The sequence below is a fragment of the Bos indicus genome, chromosome 27 (assembly GCF_029378745.1).
Source record: "Bos indicus isolate NIAB-ARS_2022 breed Sahiwal x Tharparkar chromosome 27, NIAB-ARS_B.indTharparkar_mat_pri_1.0, whole genome shotgun sequence".
In the NCBI taxonomy this organism is placed as follows: Eukaryota; Metazoa; Chordata; class Mammalia; order Artiodactyla; family Bovidae; genus Bos; species Bos indicus.
Genome location: NC_091786.1, coordinates 22,655,094 through 22,676,509, shown reverse-complemented (window position 1 = coordinate 22,676,509; position 21,416 = coordinate 22,655,094). Strand labels below are relative to the sequence as shown.

Below are 21,416 nucleotides of genomic sequence, written 5' to 3'. Positions count from 1 at the left end.
ATAACTTCCAGATGTATAAGCTGGGTTTAGAAAAGTCAGAGAAACCAGAGATAAAATTGCCAACATTCGTTGAATCGTAGAGAAAGAAAATTCCAGAAAAACATCTACTTCTGCTTCATTGACTACACTAAAGCCTTTGATTGTATGGATAAAAACAAACTGGAAAATTTTAAAGAGATGGGAATATCAGACCACCTTACCTGTCTCCTAAGAGACCTGTGTCTCCTGAGAAACCTGTATACAGGGCAAGAGCAACAGTTATAACCTTATAAGAAATGGACTGGTTCAAAATTGGAAAAGAAGTATGACAAGGCTGTATATTGTCATCTGTTTACTTAACCTATATGCAGAGTACATCGTGAGAAATGCCAGGCTGAATCACAAGCTGAAATCAAGATTGCTGGTAGAAATATCAACAACTTCAGATATGTGGATGAAAGCACTCAAACGGCAGAAAGTGGTAGAGGAACTAAAGAGCCTCTTGATGAGGGTGAAAGAGAAGAGTGAAAAATCTGGCTTAAAACCTAACTTTCAAAAAACTAAGATCATAGCATTCAGTCATATCACTTCATGGCAAATAGAAGGGGAAAAAGTGGAAGCAGTGAAAGATTTTCTTTTGTTGGTCTCCAAAATCACTGCAAACAGTGACTGCTGCCATGAAGTTCCAAGCTTTCCTTGGAAGGAAAGCTGTGACAAACTTAGACAGCATATTAAGAAGCAAAGACATCACCTTGCCAACAAAGGTCCATATAGTCAAAACTACAGTTTTTCCAGAAGTCATGGACAGATGTGACAGTTGAACCATAAAGAAAGCTGAGCCCTGAAGAATTGGTGCTGTGGTGTTGGAGAAGACTCTTGTGAGTCCTTTGGACTGCAAGGAGATCAAATCAGTCAATCCTAAAGGAAATCAACTCTGAATATTCATTGGAAGGACTGATGCTGAGCTGAAGCTCCAATACTTTGATCATCTGATGCGAAGAGCGACTCATTTGAAAAGACCCTGATGCTATGAAAGACAGAAGGCAAAAGGAGAAGAGGGCGGCAGAGGATAAGATGGTACAGTAGCATCACTGACACAGTGGGCATGGTTTTGAGCAAACTCTGGGAGATAGTGAATGACAGGGAAGCCTGGAGTGTTGCATTCCAAGGGCTTGCAAAGAGTCAGACACAACTCAGTAATTGTACAACAAAATATTTCATCGTATATATGTACCACACTTCTTTAGCCATTCATCTTCCGATGGATATCTGATTTCCTCCATGTCCTGGCTATTGTAGATAGCGTTTGTTTTCACATTCACGTTTGAGATCATTCTTGAATGTCTGGCATTTAGCAGATAACATTTAAATGTATGAAGTACAGAAGTACTCTTGTGACTTCTTGAAGGGGCAATGAGGTTGCCATATTCCTGTAATAATGTAGGGTCACTATGGAATATTTAGCAATGAAAATTAGTCATCAGAAGTAGTTAAACTACTTTGAAACTATATATAGTTTAAATATTTTTATAAAGCATGATTTTAATAGTACTGAGTAGTGACAACAATATGAAGAAAATTAACTTACTTGGAAAATGAATAATCTTGACCATAAAGGATAAGTGAGCTTCTACTATATGTATATAGATGAGACCTAAGTGTTCGTGGTAGCTGGCAGTCTAACTGGCAGACATGTAGTTGGCTACATGTCAGTTAATAGATCCTCCCTTCTTTTGCTTTCCGATCCCGAATTTTGTCTCTTTTCCTACTAATTTATTTCCTTACCAACTTAAACTCTAATCATATCCAAACTTCTAAGCAGCATAACTTATAGCTACTAGATTGTAGTTTCATTAATGCAGCTAACATCATATTAGAAGAAACTAAAAGTTAAATAATATTAAAAGATATTTTGATCTCTAAGGAAGAACTTAACAGACTCTGTGAAATCAGCTTTAACTGAATAAATGTCTTAATTAAAATCCCAAGTACAAAACTTGATTTAAAAGAGCAGATTTTTATCACATAAAAATATATAGAAGCAATTATTTCAATGATTTCAATAGAAAATCTTTTCCTTTTAGCAAACAGTATATGTTACAAATCTTGCCAGGTAATTGTTTTGGTTAAAAGACAAAAAAAAAAAAAAAAGAAAATATTGTGAAATACCTGGATAATATTATAAAAGGACCTTGGAGGCCCAGATATTTCTGTGTATCCAAGGCAAAGCACTAAAAATCACAGAGGTATTTAGATCATAGAGAATAAAATTATGTGTGTGCCAGAATCTGAAAAAAATAAATTTCCATTGCAAGAGTATATCTACTCTCGAGGAGCAGAAGCTTGAAACCTTCAGTTAAATCTAAATGGAGTATTAGAGCCCTTCAGTAGAAAGTTAAGTGGAAAATGAAGAGTTAGTCACTTAGTTGTGTCTAACTCTGTGACCCCATGGACTATATAGCCTGTCAGGCTCCTCTGTCCATGGAATTTCCCAGGCAAGAATACTGGACTGGATTACCATTTCCTTCTCCAGGGGATCTTCCCAACCCAGGAATTGAACCTCCCTTTCCTGCATTAAATCCATGGATTCTTTACTGCTGAGCCACAAGGGAAGCCCATATATTTATAATAACCACACTAAAAAATAAATCACACCTATTCTGGATTAATTAAAATATTTAAATGCATAATTTAATTAATTTACATTTTAAAAGAATTTTTTTAATAATACAGAAGCTTACTGTTTATTACTGAATCAAGCTGACCAATAAAGTTTTTTTTTTAATTTTATGCTACTAAGTAATGTGAAGTAATTTAGAAATATGAAATAAGTGATTGCTTCAAAGAAATTCATGATGATATAATTTTGAATCTCTAAACGCAAAAATTAAAGGAATGCAGTGTGTGGAGAAGACCCCAATCAAGGTATCAGTCTGATTCATTTTAGGAATCTAAGTGTACTGTTTTATTGATCAATATATTTTTTCTCTTCTTACATTATAGCTTTGAATTCATAGCCACTGATTAGTTTTAACCACATTAATCAAAAATGCATCTTCTTTATGAATAAGAATCATTATTGAATTAATTTGAATAGCATTCAGAAATGTTCCAGAAGTCTTTCTGTGTGAGATATGGCTACCTGAACCTAGATTTTCAAGTTCCTCGGGTGACTGAATGCCACCAAAAGAATAATGTGTTAGCAGAGCTCTTGAAAACAAAAATGAGAGCAAGTACAAAGGGGAGAAGGCTGCTAAGAAGTAAGAGGCCCTGGGCCATGTGAACAAGGCTGGCGGCCAGAGGCAGGTGTTCAGCACGAGCAGGCAGTTAGTCTAAGGGCACCACAGCACACTGAATAACATGGGAAGACACGGGAGCTAAGCTCAACAGACCTACGTGTAAGCCAAGAGAACCTGACGACTGAGTGGAGGAAACTGTGGTTGGAATGTTGAGACCAGAGAAATCTGGACGTGTCAGATGAAGTGGAGGTTGGATGCAGGAGACACTACGAGGGAGCAGCTAAGTCTGTTGGTAGAGAGAGTGGAGCTGGTACACAGAGAGAAGCTGGGATAACTAGAGGTTCATGAAAAAGACAGTGGAATCACTTCATTCCTGACCGCCTAAGCACTCCTGGTTTTTCAATATTTGAAATGAGACAAGTGATTATTTTCCCCTCATACTTAAAGGTTTCGAGGGGAGACAACCACACTTTAATTTTTAAAATTGTCATTTGCATTATTTGCTTTTCTTCCGTCATTCATCCAGTAACTAAGTACTTATTGATCATCTAATAATGAGGGTCACTTTGTAGGCATGGGAAGATAAATAAGAAGCTATTTTATTTTTGAGGTGTTCACCCTTCTGGTTCAGGAGGCACAGACATCCTAAATTTGTTTTGTAATACTACTTAATGATCAAATTTTCTGAAAAGAAAAATGCAATCTATTAGAATTATATAACTCACTTCATTTATTACTCTTTTTTTTTTCATTTATGACTATTATCAGATTGTTCAATGCATTCAGGATTGCTCCAGATTTTTTTAAGATGAGTTTACAGTGACATTGAAATGTCAAGATACCTCTGGAGACATTTTAGGGAATGGTCTAGGGATCTTAATAATCTTAAAATAATGCATTAGATTGGCTCGAGGGATATTAAGAATTTTAAAGTAATGAATTAGAAATGAATTAGATAATAATCTAAGGGAGAGAAAAATTCATGAACTGAGATTAAGCAGTAGTATTTATGTAAAATATTATCACGGGATTATGTAAAATATTACCACGGGGTACATGGGGATTCTGTACTTCTTTTACATATTTTTATAGTCTTAAATTATCACAAAAAATAAAATAATTATACAATGAAGTTACAAGGCAGGGAATAATTTTGATAAATATCAGTTAAAAAAACCCTAAAACTGGTGAAATATGTTAAATCTCAGTGTTGACTTTCAATGTCATAAAATAACAAACCATCAAAATATTCTACTAGTTCTGTATTTCATCTATAGTATTTTTCTGAAAAGTATAGTATGTATGAGTAGATCATATTTCTCTTTTTAAGACTGTACTTTAATTGAAAGGTACATTTCTACCCAAAGACCCAGCATCAAGTCAATCATAGAAATAAGCACCACTCCATCATCTGTATTAATGAATATGTCCATGCACTAAGTGTAAAACAATTGCTGTTATGCTTGAAATTGCTATAAAATCAGAAAAAGTGACCTGAAAATATTGATTTTATGAAGAGCTTTAGTTCATAATGTAAGCATACAGCATAATGAAGCACTAACATGATCTCAAAGTAAGGATCTGGTATTTGAAGACAAGATCTACATCTAATTCTTCATGGCTTCTACTGAACACAACTGGTTCCCTGGCGTGTAGGCATCAATAAAGTGTTTCAATTTAAAAGTGAATGGAATTTTAGAAAAATCATTTCCATAATATCAGATGTGGAAGCTTTCTGAAGAATTTGAATTGATTTTTTTATTTGAGTAAATCATTATTATGGAAATGGAAGCATTTAAATAACAGGTCTTTGATCTTTGTCTATGCCCAAAATATTGTGTGTGTGTGTGTGTGTGTGTGTGTGTACAGAAGATCATAATGCACATTTTAACAAATCAAGGACGTTCAATACTTCTCCCATTCAGGCTCAAACTCATCATCAGTTAATGACAAGATACAAGTGCTGCAAGAAAACAGGAGCAATGCTTTTTAACTGTCCCTTGGTTTTCACTGCCCAGCAGAGGACTGACACTTATATAGCATTTCACTTATAATATAGGAAGCTATAAAAATTATTATGTAGGTCATAAGCCAAAATTCAATAAAAGGAGATTCAGAACAACACTTTTGAACTGTAAAAATAGACAGTAACCTTCCTAAACAATAGAAGCATTTTTGGGGGGGAAATTATTAGTTATAATGCATATCAGTTCCTTAGGTGAAGGTAAGAAGTGAAAGAGTTAGTCCCTCAATCATGTCTGACTCTTTGTGACCCCATGCATTATAACTCATCAGGCTCCTCTGTCCATGGAATTCTCCAGGCAAGAATACTACATTTCCTTAAGTATCACTAACTGAACCTTAATTAAACTTACTCTGTATCTGCTGTTTGCCAAGCACTGGAAGAAACTCTTTCGAGCAATATTTTATTTAGCATTCATGCAATATTCACAACAATTCTATTAGTTATTATCACTAACATTTAACAAAAGAGACAACTGAGACTTACAGAGGTGAGCTAATCTGCTTATGGTCACACTTGTCATTTGTTGTCAAAACCAAATTTGAAATCAGGTCTGTTTCTTCTAGGCCCAGACTCTAAAGTAACTACCTGCCAAAGCATTTTGAAGTAAAGACTGTCTTCAAAAAGATATCCTGGCCAAACTGTTACATCAGAAGAACTATAAGTACTCATTTTTATCCTCTGAACATGATAAGAATTTATATGGTGATGAGCATGAACAATTTCAGCTCAAAGGTTGTAAGGAAGACTCTTTGTCTGCCAGTCGTTAACTTTAAGGCTCTGTCTTCTTTGGCCTTTGGTTACTGGCTTTCTTTTTCAATATCCCATTTTGCAACAAAAAACTGTACCCAGAGGCTTTAATCATTGCTTACATGCTCATTAGAATTGGATAAAAGACACTCATCTTGAGAAAGCAAATAAGTGAATGAATAACTAAGAGAATATGAGCAGGAGACTGTTCAAGATTCTACTACCATCAGTCTAAATTAAATTTAGGCCACAGAAACTGGAATCCACTCTCACTGATTATTAAACACAAGTATCCTTCATTTCATACATTCTGCCAAGAACAGAATATTTATTTATACTTAACAAGGAACAAAACCTATATAATTATGGAATAAAATGATATGCAACACCCACAAAAGAACACTCCTATCTCCATAAATATGTATGATGGCATATAAAATATTTTTGAAATGATCTGTATATAATTCAAGGGCTGAAAACTTCTAGCTGTTTTTTACTAACTGTAAATTAGTTTACTAAGATAATAATATGTATCTTTTTGCTGATTGTCTTTCTTAACTTTTATTGGAGTTCACTTGCTTTACAATGTTGTATTAGTTTCTGTACAGTAAAGTGAGTTGGCTATACATATAATCCCTCTTTTTTGGATTTCCTTCCCACTGAACTCACCACAGAGCACTGAGTAGAGATCCCTGTGCTATACCGAAGGTTCTCATTAGTTATCTATTTTATACGTAGTATCAATACTATATATATTGTTTTAATTGACTTTTAGGATGATTTTTTCAGAGTAATGTTGATAATTTGCCATCAAGATTTTCCCTCCCTGATATGCCCTTGGATGGTCCAATCAAATTATAAGAAGTATTTTGTGGTGGATTCATTTTGATATTTGGCAAAACTAATACAATTATGTAAAGTTTAAAAAAAAAACTGTAAAAAAAAAAGAAGTATGAAAATCAATATAAACTTTATCAATATTCTTGATTCCAAAGTAACAAGTAATGAATATATCATAAGACTTTAATATTCATTTTATATAGTCTTTATTTGATTTGTGAATCGCTAAGTATCTGATTTAATCAGTAGTCAGTTTAAAACCAGAATGTGTTAATGTTGATTAAATTAAAAATATAATAACTCTTTCCTTGTGGCTCAGCTGGTAAAGTGGAGAAGGCAGTGGCACCCCACTCCAGTACTCTTGCCTGGAAAATCCCATGGACGGAGGAGCCTGGTAGGCTGCAGTCCATGGGGTTGCAAAGTTGGACATGACTGAGCGACTTCCCTTTCACTTTTCACTTTCATGCATTGGAGAAGGAAATGGCAACCCACTCCATTGTTCTTGCCTGGAGAATCCCAGGGACGGGAGAGCCTGGTGAGCTGCTGTATATGGGGTCACAAAGAGTTGGAACGACTGAAGTGACTTAGCAGCAACAGCAGCAGGTAAAGAATCCACCTGCAATGTGGGAGACTTGGGTTTGATCCCTGCATTGGGAAGATCCCTTGGAGAAGGGAAAAGCTACCCACTCCAGTATTCTGGCCTGGAGAATTCCATAGACAGCCCATGGGGTCGCAAAGAGTCAGACACGACTGAGCCACTTTCATTTTGACTTTTCACCCTCATAGTAACTCTAGCTTGATTATAGATTTCCATAAGACTCTAAATTTAAGAACATTATGCCCGTAAATGTTCTGTAAATATACGGCGATGAAGCCAAAGTAAAAACAAAACCCAGTTGTGGATGGAACGGTGATAGAAGAAAGGTTTAATTCTATAAAGAGCAATATTGCATAGGAACCTGGAATGTTAGGTCCATGAATCAAGGCAAATTGGAAGTGGTCAAACAGGAGATGGCAAGAGTGAACATCGACATTCTGGGAATCAGCAAACTAAAATGGACCAGAATGGGTGAATTTAACTCAGATGACCATTATATCTACTACTCTGGGCAGGAATCCCTTAGAAGAAATGGTGAAGCCATCATGGTCAACAAAAGAGCCTGAAATGCAGTACTTGGATGTAATCTCAGAAATGACAGAATGATCTCTGTTCATTTCCAAGGCAAACCATTCAATATCACAGCAATCCAAGTCTATGCCCTGACCAGTGATGCTGAAGAATCTGAAGTTGAACGGTTCTATGAAGACCTACAAGACCTTCTAGAACTAACACCCAAAAAAGATGTCCTTTTCATTATAGGGGACTGGAATGCAAAAGTAGGAAGTCAAGAAACACCTGTAGTAACAGGCAAATTTGGCTTTGGAGTATAGAATGAAGCAGGGCAAAGGCTAATAGAGTTCTGCCAAGAGAACGCACTGGTCATAGCAAACACCCTCTTCCAACAACACAAGAGAAGACTCTACACATGACATCACCAGATGGTCAACACCAAAATCAGATTGATTATATTCTTTGCAGCCAAAGATGGAGAAGCTCTATACAGTCAGCAAAAACAAGACTGGGAACGGACTGTGGCTCTGGTCATGAAGTCCTTATTGCCAAATTCAGACTTAAATTGAAGAAAGTAGGGAAAACCACTAGACCATTCAGGTATGACCTAAATCAAATCCCTTATGACTATACAGTGGAAATGAGAAATAGATTTAAGGGACTAGATTTGATAGACAGAGTGCCTGATGAACTATAGATGGAGGTACGTAACATTGTACAGGAGACAGGGATTAAGACCATCCCCGAGAAAAGGAAATGCAAAAAAGCAAAATGGCTGTCTGAGGAGGCCTTACAAATAGCTGTGAAAAAGAAAGAAGCAAAAAGCAAAGGAGAAAAGGAAAGATATATCCATTTGAATGCAGAGTTCCAAAGAACAGCAAGGAGAGATAAGAAAGCTTTCCTCAGCGACCAAAGCAAAGAAATAGAGGAAAACAATAGAACGGGAAAGACTAGAGATCTCTGAAAGAAAATTAGAGATACCAAGGGAACATTTTATGCAAATATGGGCTCAATAAAGGACATAAATGGTAGGAACCTATCAGAAGCAGAAGATATTAAGAAGAGGTGGCAAGAATACACAGAACTGTACAAAAAAGAACTTCACGACCTGGATAATCATGATGGTGTTATCACTCACCTTGAGCCAGACATCCTGGAATGTGAAGTCAAATGGGCTTTAGGAAGCATCACTACAAACCAAGCTAGTGGAGGTGATGGAATTCCAGTTGAGCTATTTCAAATCCTAAAAGATGATGCTGTGAAAGTGCTGTACTCAATATGCCAGCAAATTTGGAAAACTCAGCACTCTTTGGGATTTCATTCCAATCCCAAAGAAAGGCAATGCCAAAGAATGCTCAAACTGCCTCACAATTGCACTCATCTCACACGCTAGTAAAGTAATGTTTAAAATTCTCCAAGCCAGGCTTCAGCAATACATAAACCATGAACTTCCTGATGTTCAAGCTGGTTTTAGAAAAGGCAGAGGAACCAGAGATCACATTGCTAACATCTGTTGGATCATGGAAAAAGCAAGACAGTTCCAGAAAAACATCTATTTCTGCTTTATTGACTATGCCAAAGCCTTTGACTGTGTGGATCACAACAAACTGTGGGAAATTCTGAAAGAGATGGGAATACCAGACCACCTGATCTGCCTCTTGAGAAACCTGTATGCAGGTCAGGAAGCAACAGTTAGAACTGGATATGGAACAACAGACTGGTTCCAAATAGGTAAAGGAGTGTGTCAAGGTTGTATATTGTCACCCTGCTTATTTAACTTTTATGCAGAACATCATGAGAAAACCTGGGCTGGAAGAAGCACAAGCTGGAATCAAGATTGCTGGGAGAAATATCAATAACCTCAGATATGCAGATGACACCACTCTTACGGCAGAAAGTGAAGAAGAACTAAAGAGCCTCTTGATGAAAGTGAAAGAAGACAGTGTGAAAAAGTTGGCTTAAAACTCAACATTCAGAAAACAAAGATCATGGCATCTGGTCCCATCACTTCATGGCAAATAGATGGGGAAACAGTGGAAACAGTGGCTGAGTTTATTTTTCTGGGCTGCAAAATCACTGCAGATGTTGATTGCAGCCATGAAATTAAAAGACGCTTACTCCTTGGAAGAAAAGTTATGACCAACCTAGATAGCATATTGAAAAGCAGAGATATTACTTTGCCAACAAAGGTCCATCTAGTCAAGGCTATGGTTTTTCCAGTGGTCATGTATGGCTATGAGAGTGGACTATAAAGAAAGCTGAGCGCCAAAGAATTGATGCTTTTGAACTGTGGTGTTGGAGAAGACTCTTGAGAGTCCCTTGGCCTGAAAGGATATCCAACCAGTCCATCCTAAAGGAAATCATCCTGAATATTCATTGGAAGGACTGATGCTGAAGCTGAAACTCCAATACTTTGGCCACCTGATGCGAAGAGCTGACTCAGTTGAAAAGACCTGATGCTGGGAAAGATTGAGGGCGTTAGGAGAAGGGGACGACAGAGGATGAGATGGTTGGATAGCATCATTGACTCAGTGGACATGGGTGTGGGTGAACTCTGGGAGTTGGTAATGGACAGGGAGGCCTGGCGAGCTGCAGTTCATGGGGTCGCAAAGAGTCGGAAACGACTGAGTGACTGAACTGAACTAAATGTCAGTAAATATAATTTTATTGTGTTGCTATTTTCTGAAATTATGAATGAGATAATTATAAGAATATAATGAATACATATATTTGGATAAATCACTTTTAGGGGTATTATTGGTAACTCGGGCAGTATAGCTGATAATAGCTTGTCAATTAATAGACATAATGATGAAAATTTATTTTATTCCAAATGCACAGTGAAACTGAGTGGTCAAAGAAACCAAGTGAAAGTGAAAGTCATTCAGTCGTGTCTGACTCTTCACAACCCCATGGACTATACAGTCCATGGAATTCTCCAGACCAGAATACTGGAGTGGGTAGCCATTCCCTTCTCCAGGAGATCTTCCAAACCCAGGAATCGAACCCATGTCTCCCACATTGCAGGTGGATTCTTCACCAGTTGAGCCATCAGAGAAGCCCCAAAGAAACCAAATCTATTACAATTATATAGTAACTCATAAGAAATGGGGCACAGCCCATACATATTTGCCCAATGTCATAATCCTAGGAAAAGTTTCAGTGGCCAAGAAAGATTTAATTGTAAAATCCCTTCATAAGGTAGTAGGAAAAAATAGACATACATTTTAAAAAGTATATTAAAGTATTTTCCAGTGTCCCAGATTATGCCCAGAACATGTAGGTGCAGCATTCAAAAAACAGAAAGAACAATAAAAACCTGGAGTATCTGACAACCCTGACAAATATTAACTACGTGAAAGTTGCTCAGTCATGTCCTACTCTTTGTGACCCCATGGACTATACAATCCATGAAATTCTCTAGGCCAAAATACTAAGTAATTGGCCCAATTGTATATTTCAGGAGTGCTAGTTCCAAGATCTGGAATAAAATTTACATAAGAATTAGAAAATATTAACACAGAGCTAAATCACTGTTTGTTGAATCTGAACTCATATCCTGCACTAAGGATGTTATCTTTTAATGGAATAATGACTTTTTGCCAGGCATTGCATTATGCTCAGAGAAGGCAATGGCACCCCACTCCAGTACTCTTGCCTGGAAAATCCCATGGATGGAGGAGCCTGATGGGCTGCAGTCCATGGGGTCGCTAAGAGTCGGGCACGACTGAGTGACTTCACTTTCACTTTTCACTTTCATGCACTGGAGAAGGAAATGGCAACCCACTCCAGTGTTCTTGCCTGGAGAATCCCAGGGACAGGGAACCTGGTGGGCTGCCGTCTATGGGGTCGCACAGAGTCAGACACGAATGAAGTGACTTAGCAGCAGCAGCAGCATTATGCTGCATTGTGTCTTATAGACCGAAGCTAACATTAGCTTCGGTCTATAAGACATAGCGCAGTGTAATGCAAAAAACTTGGCTTCCCAGGTGGTGCTAGTGGTAAAGAATCTGCTTGCTAGTGCGGGAGATATAAGAGACTTGGGTTCGATCCCTGGGTTGGGAAGATTCCCTAGAGGAGGGCATGGCAACCCACTCTAGTATTCTTTCTTACAGAATCTCTTGGACAGAGGAGCCTGGCAGGCCATGGTCAGTAGGGTTGCAAAGAGTTGGCCATGACTGGAGCGACTTAGCACACAAGTACCAGATAAACTAGGCAGACAGAAAATATCACAAAAATCTTTAGCAGTCTTGGGTGACTTTAGTTTTGGTCTCACCAAGTCCTGAAATTACTTCTGATCATCGATGTGCTCTCAAAACCTCCTTGGTGTCAGAACTAGTCATATTCACTTTTATAATCTTTTGACCTCACCTTGACTGAACTTGGATTGGATATTTAAGAAAAAGAAAAATCTCATCACAGAACATTTGAGATCTAATTCATTACACACTGGAGGATTAGATATATTTCAGAAGTTATTGCTATTGAGCCTGTACCTCAGACTTTTAAAAATGACATCTATTGATGGGCTGTTTTGAGACTGGTGCATTTGTGTGAATTTTAACCTAGCTTAATATGCAAAACCAAGGATATTTAATGAAAAACTTTATGCCAAATGTATCAATCTATAAAGTTTTATATATTTTAAGGTATATATTTAATATTATATTATATATCAATACTTTATTGGTCTTTATGGATATTTTCCCCCTGTAGTGATGTATACGAGCAATATCACATTTATAAATTATGACTTCTGTAATTACTGAGAATTAGATAGTGGGTAGAAATGTTTACTGATATAAATGTCAAAATATCTCTATCTTTTGTGAATTATGAAAATTTTAATCCAAGATGCAGCATTATTTAAAAATTATAGTTATAAATAAGTATTGATCCTCCATATAATATGTAATAGTGTCTAGATATTCATTTTATACATATATATGAACATCAGTGTTTATGTTCATTCTTGGGAAGCATAAAAGCAATCCTCAGGAAATGTCATTTCTTTTCTGGCTATGGTGGTATTGATATAACCTATACCAAAAGGAAAAATAGCAGACATGCATAAATTTTAAATAATTAGTTTTCAGCAAGAAAATTTATTTTCCATACCCTTCAAGAAGAAATATCAATAAAGTGGCTGCACAGGTTCACAAAAACTCAGATTTTTTTAAAGACAAAATAATTGAGTTTATTATCAAAGAGCTCTATATTTGAAACATGTTCAATTACTAAACCCTATATGTAATAATAGTTAAGTGGCTTTTGAAAGAAGTAACAGTTTTTCAGAACAGGCTTATTAACAAAGTTCTATTTTTCTTGCAGTTCTGCTTTAGAATCATAGAATATTAGTGGTACTTTATTTTCTTTGGGTAAAGAAGTGGATAGCAATTTACTGACCCCAAATTCTCTTATTGCATTTAAGTCCTTTGATAAATTCCTTCTTTTACTGCTTCAGTATGTATTTGCCTCTAGCCACTTAATACTGCAGCCAGCTTATATGAAAGGAAACCAAGGTTCAGAAAGTTTTAGTATCATGCCAAATATCTTAAAAATGTCAAGGCCAGTAATGAATTCAGAACATCTGACTTCAGGGCTCATTCTGTTAACCAGATGACAGAAATTTCCAGGATTTAGAGACTGAACAAATTAACTCATCTAAACAACTGGATCAGTCAGAAAGTATCATGCCCTGTTATGTATGGAAACTCAGAGAAAAGAAAGCCCAGAAGTAAACTGACAGGAGCATCTCATACAGAGGAGCATTAGCCTTGGTCAGTGACTATTTCTGGCATTTTCATTCTGTTGACCCTACGGAGTGAATTCATTTTACTCTACTTCTGTTCTTATGGCTATAATAGAAATTTTGGAGTATGATTTCCATATCTGCCCACTAGGAGAAATAGCAGTAAACACTGAGTCTTCTGGTATCCAAGACAGTTATATTTTTATTGATAAGTTTGCCTTCTGAGTATAAGCATCAGGGTTATAAGATAGTGAATGTGAGTTTAATATTGAGTAATGGACAACCTCTAGGTGTGATAATATAGTCAGTTTTCCAAGCTTGTGAACCTGAATGCTATAATGTAAACTGAGATAAATTCGTGAAATAATAAATACTATTTCATATCATTTATTCACCCTAGGCAAATGCAGCACATGCACAAGCTGTATATACATACACACACTCTACAATATCAATGTTACAAAGGATATAAGAAATCCTGGCTATATGTTTCATGTAACTTTTCCACAGTAGTAATCCACAAAGCATACTGTCTCAATATCTAGGTTTATAATCAATGCTAATAATCAAACATGTATTTTGTAAGCAATGTCCAGATAACAAAAGGCATACTGTTGCTACTAACGATATAAATGCTTTTTCAAATCCTCTAAATTCATGATCTTAACATTAAATATAAATATATATGAATAGCTTCTAATCTTATCTGAAAAAATCATATTACTTGGTTAAAAGTGATTTAAATATAATGCTATTGTGTTTATATGTCTATACAATTTGACAATAAGGCACACAAGAAAGCAATTACAATAATTTATTATTACTATTATCACTAAGCAGCTGAAAGATTATCACTCTCAGCTCATTATTTAGAAGTTATTAATCACTGAGCATTATATTTAGGGTCTGTAGAATTGATTTTCCTACCAAAGAAAGAATAAAGAATTCTCTCAATTCAAGTTTAATATGATCAATTTAAATTACCTTAAAAAGCAGAAACATTTAGCAGTCATCTTCATAATTTTAGAGCATTTTTTGTGAATCTTTCTATTTCTAATTCCATTTACTATTAAGCACTAAAGTATGTTATAATGAGAAAAGTTATACATATAAATTGCCTATCCAGTTAAATATAATCGTTACTAATTACTTCCCAATTACCTCCCTACTCTGCTACTCTGTTCTTCTTCAGACGTTCAGCTCCTGTTTTCCATATTGAGAGGTTTTGATTGTGTGGCACTTCATTAATTTTATTGGTTGTGCATCAAATTCGGACCATTTGCATATTTGATATTTCTTAGATTTATGTTTCTGAATAAACTCTGTGGCTTTTTATACCTGTAAAGCTTATAAACCTAGCAAAATGTTTTTGAATATGAAGATATTGAAAGTTCAGTTTATGAAAGGGGATATATCTAAAAAAGAATTGTAGAATCTGCAGTGTTAAACACTGAGTAACCTTTCCAATTATCTAATTTGAAGCTGTATATGTTTTCCATCAACATTTTGAAATGAATATCTTTTCCCTCCTATGCACACGAGGCGCTGTGTGCTTAGTCACTCAGTCATGTTTGACTCTTCGACCTCATAGACTGTAGCCCACCAGGCTCCTCTGCTCACGGGATTCTCCAGGCAAGAATACTGGAGTGGATTACTGTGTCCTTCTGCAGGGGATCTTCCCAACCCAGGGATTGAATCCACCTCTCTTATGTCTCTTGCATTGGCTGGTGGGTTCTTTACCACTAGCACCACCTGAGAAGCCCAGGTCCTAGTGGTAAATAACATCAAAAACCTTAGACACGGAATAGTTCTGAGTGTACAGTGGCTAAGCAGAACTATTCTACAGTCACTAACCTTTTCTACAGACATGGATATGTAGGCATGGTGGTACTCTTTCTTCCTATGCTTCCAAAGAGTCCATTTTGTGTCTTTTTATTTCTTAATAATGATTCAGAAAAATGTACTAGTACCTCTTTTTCTCACAACAATGTAATCACACTTCACTCAAACTTTTTCAACTTAGTTGATTAATTAGAATTTCACATGCCAGTTTGTTAAGAGAAATGTAAGTGGTTCATTAAATGCAACTTTATGTGAAGAACTATCACAAAACTCTAAACTTTTCTTGCTCTTTTTTTTTTTTTTTTTTTGGTCTTTGAATTTCAGAAACAGCCATTTTTCTACACTGGCATTCCACACAAAGTATGTGCTGTGAGCATTAGTGTGTAAGTTGGAAAAAATGAAAAGGAGCACAGCAGGGTCTGGGGATTGGCCCATTCCTTTGTTTTCTAAAAATTACCTTTACAACAAACAGCTATCTGAAGTGGTAGACACAGACCAGCTTATATAAATACATTTCTGCAAATGCAAATTATGAACATGTATTTAAGTAAGCATTAAGATGATTGAATGGAATGAAAACAATGGATAAATGGTAAATGGAATGTGTTTAAAAAACAAAGGAAAAAAAGACGGTTTGAAAAAGATGCTTTGTTAAAGAATAGGATATTAGATAAAAAGCCAAGCATTACACAATAAAAGAAAAGAAAGAATTTGAAAGTTTGTAGATTATAATCTCATTTGAAGTTTAGTGGTTCAAATATTCTGGATATGCAATAAGAGAGGGAGTACTTAACTCAAAATTTCAACTTTAACTTACCTGAATCACATTCCAAAGCATTTTTTAAAAGTGTGAGGATAAAAAAAAATAGTACAGTAAGGACAAAACAAAGTATGAAAAATAAATATTCCGGTTTTCTGTACTTTACATAACAAACTTCTTTATGTGTGTCAATTTCTGTCGGTGAGGTTGAGGGTAGACGAGTGAGGAAGGGTAATCTATACTTTTCAATTAAAGTTACTTCAGTTTTCAGTGTCAATAGTTTCATAAGTGATCAAGACAATAGTCAACCAATTCATAGTCCAGCTTTATATCAGAGTCATTTCTTGTGATGATCGGTGAGCTTAAAGGAAGCTTAAGTGGTTATATCAAGTTGGGTATGGGGGCTTGTCACGCACATGTGGATCTTTTTGTTATGTTTTAGAATCCTTTCTGGCTCATAACAATTATGGCCATTGCCTTGCCTTGTTTCTGGACATTCTACTGCCATCAGACCATATTTCACTCTTGGTGAATTGTGTGAGTCGTGATTTTGGCAAAATTAAGGCAGTGCAATTACTTTTGCTGTTGGCATAAGCCTATAATGGCTCTCACAGACTTTTTGACTCCCCATACATATTCATGATCTACCTCCTGGCTAAAAATGTCTACCCTATATTAGAATTACCTCATTCAGGGCATCAGAATTCTAATGGAAGTCATATGTTCTCTTAACATACTAAAATCCATTCCCTTGGAAGCCTACAATAACTCCTAGATTTCTTCAGTATCACATGGTTGTTGAGTGGGATTTAAGACGGTATCTATCTATCTATCTGCCTAAACATGTCAAATACATTTCCACGATGCTTTAACAACACATATTAATGTGAGGGCTCTCTGTAAGGCTCCCACCAACTCAAAGAAGTGGCAAGATATAATTGGTGGTCATCTATTTTGTTAATTTAGATGGTGCTTCAATAGTCTGTCCTTTTTCTTCCTCCAAGTGAGGATCTGGAAAGAAAACACTTTTCTTTTGCGAGTGTAAGTTCTAAATCTTACCTACTTACTGCTTAATAGTTTAAGTGTAAGTGAAAGAAAATGCAAGGGGGTTTTCCTGGGCTAGTAAGAGTTGGTGCAAATTGTCATGTATGTTTGCATAGGAAGGTGAGAAGACCATCTAATGAAGAGGAAGACCTTAAAAGAATATGGACTTCTGGGGGTTTTAAACTTTAAGTCATATTGTCTATTATTTTAATGGATTAAAAGTAGCTGCTTGAGGTAGACCAACAATTTTTAGCTATTAACTTCCAATTTAATATAGACAGATATCCTTTAGACTAAATTGGAACCTTTTCATTATTCTGTACTTGCACAGCCTTTGAAATAGTAATTTCTTAGTGATTCTTAGGATGTGTGAGGTTTCCTCTTTGAAGTAACTGCTGCATATTGTCCCCAGGTTACTGGTCCTTTGGGTAATAAGGCATAGTGAGAGGAGGTAACACTGCCCCTGTGACGGACAGTGGCCTAATGGTCACTGACCTTGTTACGTGATGCAGATGAAATCACTCCTCAGTACAAAGATGGTCAGAACTTGACAAAATAAAGCTCAGAGTTTGAGAAAGAAAGATATATTTTAAAAATAAAAAGCTTAAGAGCCCTAGCATCTGACTTCCTCCAGGTAACTTCTTTCATCTTTTGAGTACTTCAGCAACGGGTGAAACTTTTTAATCTTCTTCTTCCTGTCCCTCACTACGCTCCTCTCTCTTACTATGCCTTATTATTGAAAGAACCAGCAAACTGGGGACAATATAGAGCAGTTACTTCAAAATATGAGAAAATAAACATGTTGATATGAACCTAAATATTCAGTTGTGTCATTGAATGTCCTCATTCATCTGGGACTTGCAGACAGAAAATAATAACACCAGAAGAAGTGTTTGTGAACTCTAAAAAGCTGTTATAGTTGCTATGGAGGAGGATAATATGGGCGGCTAAGCTATATTTCCTTATCAGGATAAAAAGGGAGTATAAAATTGAGCAGATTAAAATAGAGAAAGACCTCTATTAACAAGCACAATTGTTTTTATTTTTTTATCATAGAGGTTATGAGGTGAGTCATCAATCTGACTCCTGTACTCCTCTCCATTAGAAATGGTTCATGAGAGATACTCCTAAAAAGTGGTTAGACCAACTAGATGTCTTTCACTCTGACAGAATATAATTAAAAAGTATGTCAAGATGGTCCATCTTCTATATCTTTTTAAATAAGCATTTTCTTTTGTTACAAAGTTTAATTATTTAAATATATCAGCTTTTCCTCCATCCCACATTTGTTTTTGGTATCTTTACTTGTTTAAAGCCATGTTTCTTCTATCTGATTTCCATGTTTAATTGAGGTGATTTCTAAAAATTTATTTATTTGGCTGCACCAAGTCTTAGTCAGCTCCTTTGTCCTTGGGATTTTCCAGGCAAAAATACTGTAATAGTTGCTGTTTCCTTCTCCAAGGCCTCATCAAATCATTTAAAAGTCTTCAAATAAAAGTAGATTGACCTCTCCTGGGAAAGAGGATCTGCCAGCCAACAGTCTTTGGACATGAATCACAACATCAACTCTTCCCAGAGTCTGCAAACTGCTGGGCTGTCCTGCAGATTTTGTATTTGCCCAGCCTCCACATTGTGTGAGCCAATTCCTTAAACTAAACTTCTCCCTCTTTCTCTTTACCTCTATAAACTTCCAATAAATTCTGTTTCTCTGGAGACTCCAACAAAAGGTGGGACAGGACAGACAATTGTAAAGGTCTTCAAGGAAACCAGACGACTCTGAGACTGAGAGACGATTCTGCAGGCAGATCAGTGGGACTCTTCGGCCGGGAAATCACTCCTGTGATTTATTCACAAGTAGGAGAATTTTGTGTGACTGATATGCTTTTTTATTCTAGGAAAAAATTCCTGATTTTCTCTCTGCTTATACTATCTTTCTCTTTAAAATTTTCTATCTTGAGTTGAATCTCTTTTCATTACATAAGCATTAGTGTCTTTTATGAGAATTTTTTGTTTGTGGCTGAATATTATCTTCCTACTACACACTTTCATCTGTCTTTGATCTCTTTATTTCTAACTTGAAAAATTCATTATTTATGCACCAAGTGTCTATTTTATTATGTCTATATTACATTTCTCTTTACTATCTTTATATACCTCTTCTATTTTTTCCCCGTATCTGGGGGATTGTTTCCATGATTTGTCCTCTGTCTCACTGACTGTATTTTTCTATAAGAATATGCAATTTTTGTCATGTTCAATAAGACTACATTTTCAGTTTCTGTTTAATTAGTTATATTGTTTAATTTTACAACATTCTGATCTTGGTGATCATTCATTTACTAGAAAATTACTTTTCATTTTTTTAAATTAATAATAGCAATAGTGAGACATTCTTCTGTTTCCTAATTGTATTATCTCTTAAAAAAAATTCTATCCAAATAGGTAGGAAAATGCTCTTCTCTTTTAAAATAAAGTTTTTATCTTCCGTATGTTGTGCTTTGGGATTTTTCTCATCCATGAATAGAGGTATCTACATAGATGCCTGGGCTAGTCTTGGCTGCCATTTATGATTGTTTGAAAGTGAAAGTTTCTCAGTCATGTCCGACTCTTTGTGACCCCATGGACTATCTAGTCCATGGAATTCTCCAGGCCAGAATACTGGAGTGGGTAGCCTTTCCCTTCTCCAGGGGATCTTCCCAACCCAGGGATCAAACCCAGGTCTCCCACATTGCCGGCGGATTCTTTACCAGCTGAGCCACAAGGGAAGCCCAATAACACTGGAGTGGGTAGACTATCTCTTCTCCAGGGGATCTTCCTGACCCAGGAATTGAACCAGGGTCTCCTGGCGGATTCTTTACCAACTGAGAATCTATAAGGGATTGTTTAGGTGCTATTAACTCCATCTGTCCACAGTAATATCAAAAAGTAAATAATAGTGTTCTCTGCTAGATACTTAAGAGATGCTATCCAGTTCTATAACCCCCATGTATACATCTCATGTAATGCAGGGATAGATTTGCCTCTTTCATTTGGTCCTCATGGAAGGGTATAGGGCACTTTTGGAAAATTCAGTAGTCTTCAACAAGGAAAAAGATGAAAACCCTTTTATGCACTGATGTATTTTTAGGATATTATGTCACAGAAACCAATGAAAATTTTATAGAGATACTTTAGCCAAAATTCTATACCCTGCACTAATATTTGGCCTTCAAAGTACAAAGGAGAGTTGTCTAGATTGTCACTGAGAGCACTGTGTCTCTTTATGGACAAGTTCTTTTTCACGTTTCTGAGTTAGGGCAATTTAGGAAGCAGATTGCAGATTCTATTAAATCTAGTTGGTGTTCCTAGCATACAATTATAAAAGCTATTTCATCATATCTCTCCATTAATTAGGACAATTAAATAAATATCTGAAGTATTTGGTTTACATGTTTTCATTTGCAATATTATGGATTATTTCTTTGGTATGTTTTATGAGTAATTTTTTGAAAATTTGAACAGCAGTCATTCTTAAATCTCTGTTAAAGCTATATTTTCTAATTTAATCATCAAAATGTCCAATAAACTAGCTATTAATACCATTATTTTAAAAACAAAAATAATGAGACTGACTCATATACTTGTTCAAATTCATTTAACTAGAAAGAGGAAAAGCCAGAGATTGAATACAGGTTTAAGTCCAAACGCTGAGGTCTTACACATTTTATTATATTGAATGATTTTCCTTTAACATGTTCATTTTGCTTGTAGATTTTATATTAAAATATTTGCATTTCATATGTATATGTGTGCTTTGTCGCTCAGAAGTATATGACTCTTTGTGGAGTATACACATGGAGTATAACCTGCCAGACTCCTCTGTCCATGGGGATTTTCCAGGCAAGAATACTGGAGTGGGTTGCCATGCTCTTTTCCAGGGGACCTTCCCAACTCAGGAATCAAACCCAGGTCTCCCGCATTTCAGGCAGATTCTTTGCCATTTAAGCCACCAGGGAGGCCCAAGAATACTGTAAAAGGTAGCCTATCCCTTCTTCTGGGGATCTTCCTGACCTGGGAATCAAATTGGGGTCTCCCAC

The 21,416-nt window shown here is 36.1% G+C and overlaps 1 pseudogene; it reads left to right on the top strand.

Annotated features, from left to right (window-relative positions):
• Window positions 1–21,416, top strand: part of LOC139180158 (craniofacial development protein 2 pseudogene) — a 193,215-nt pseudogene that overhangs the window by 50,052 nt on the left and 121,747 nt on the right.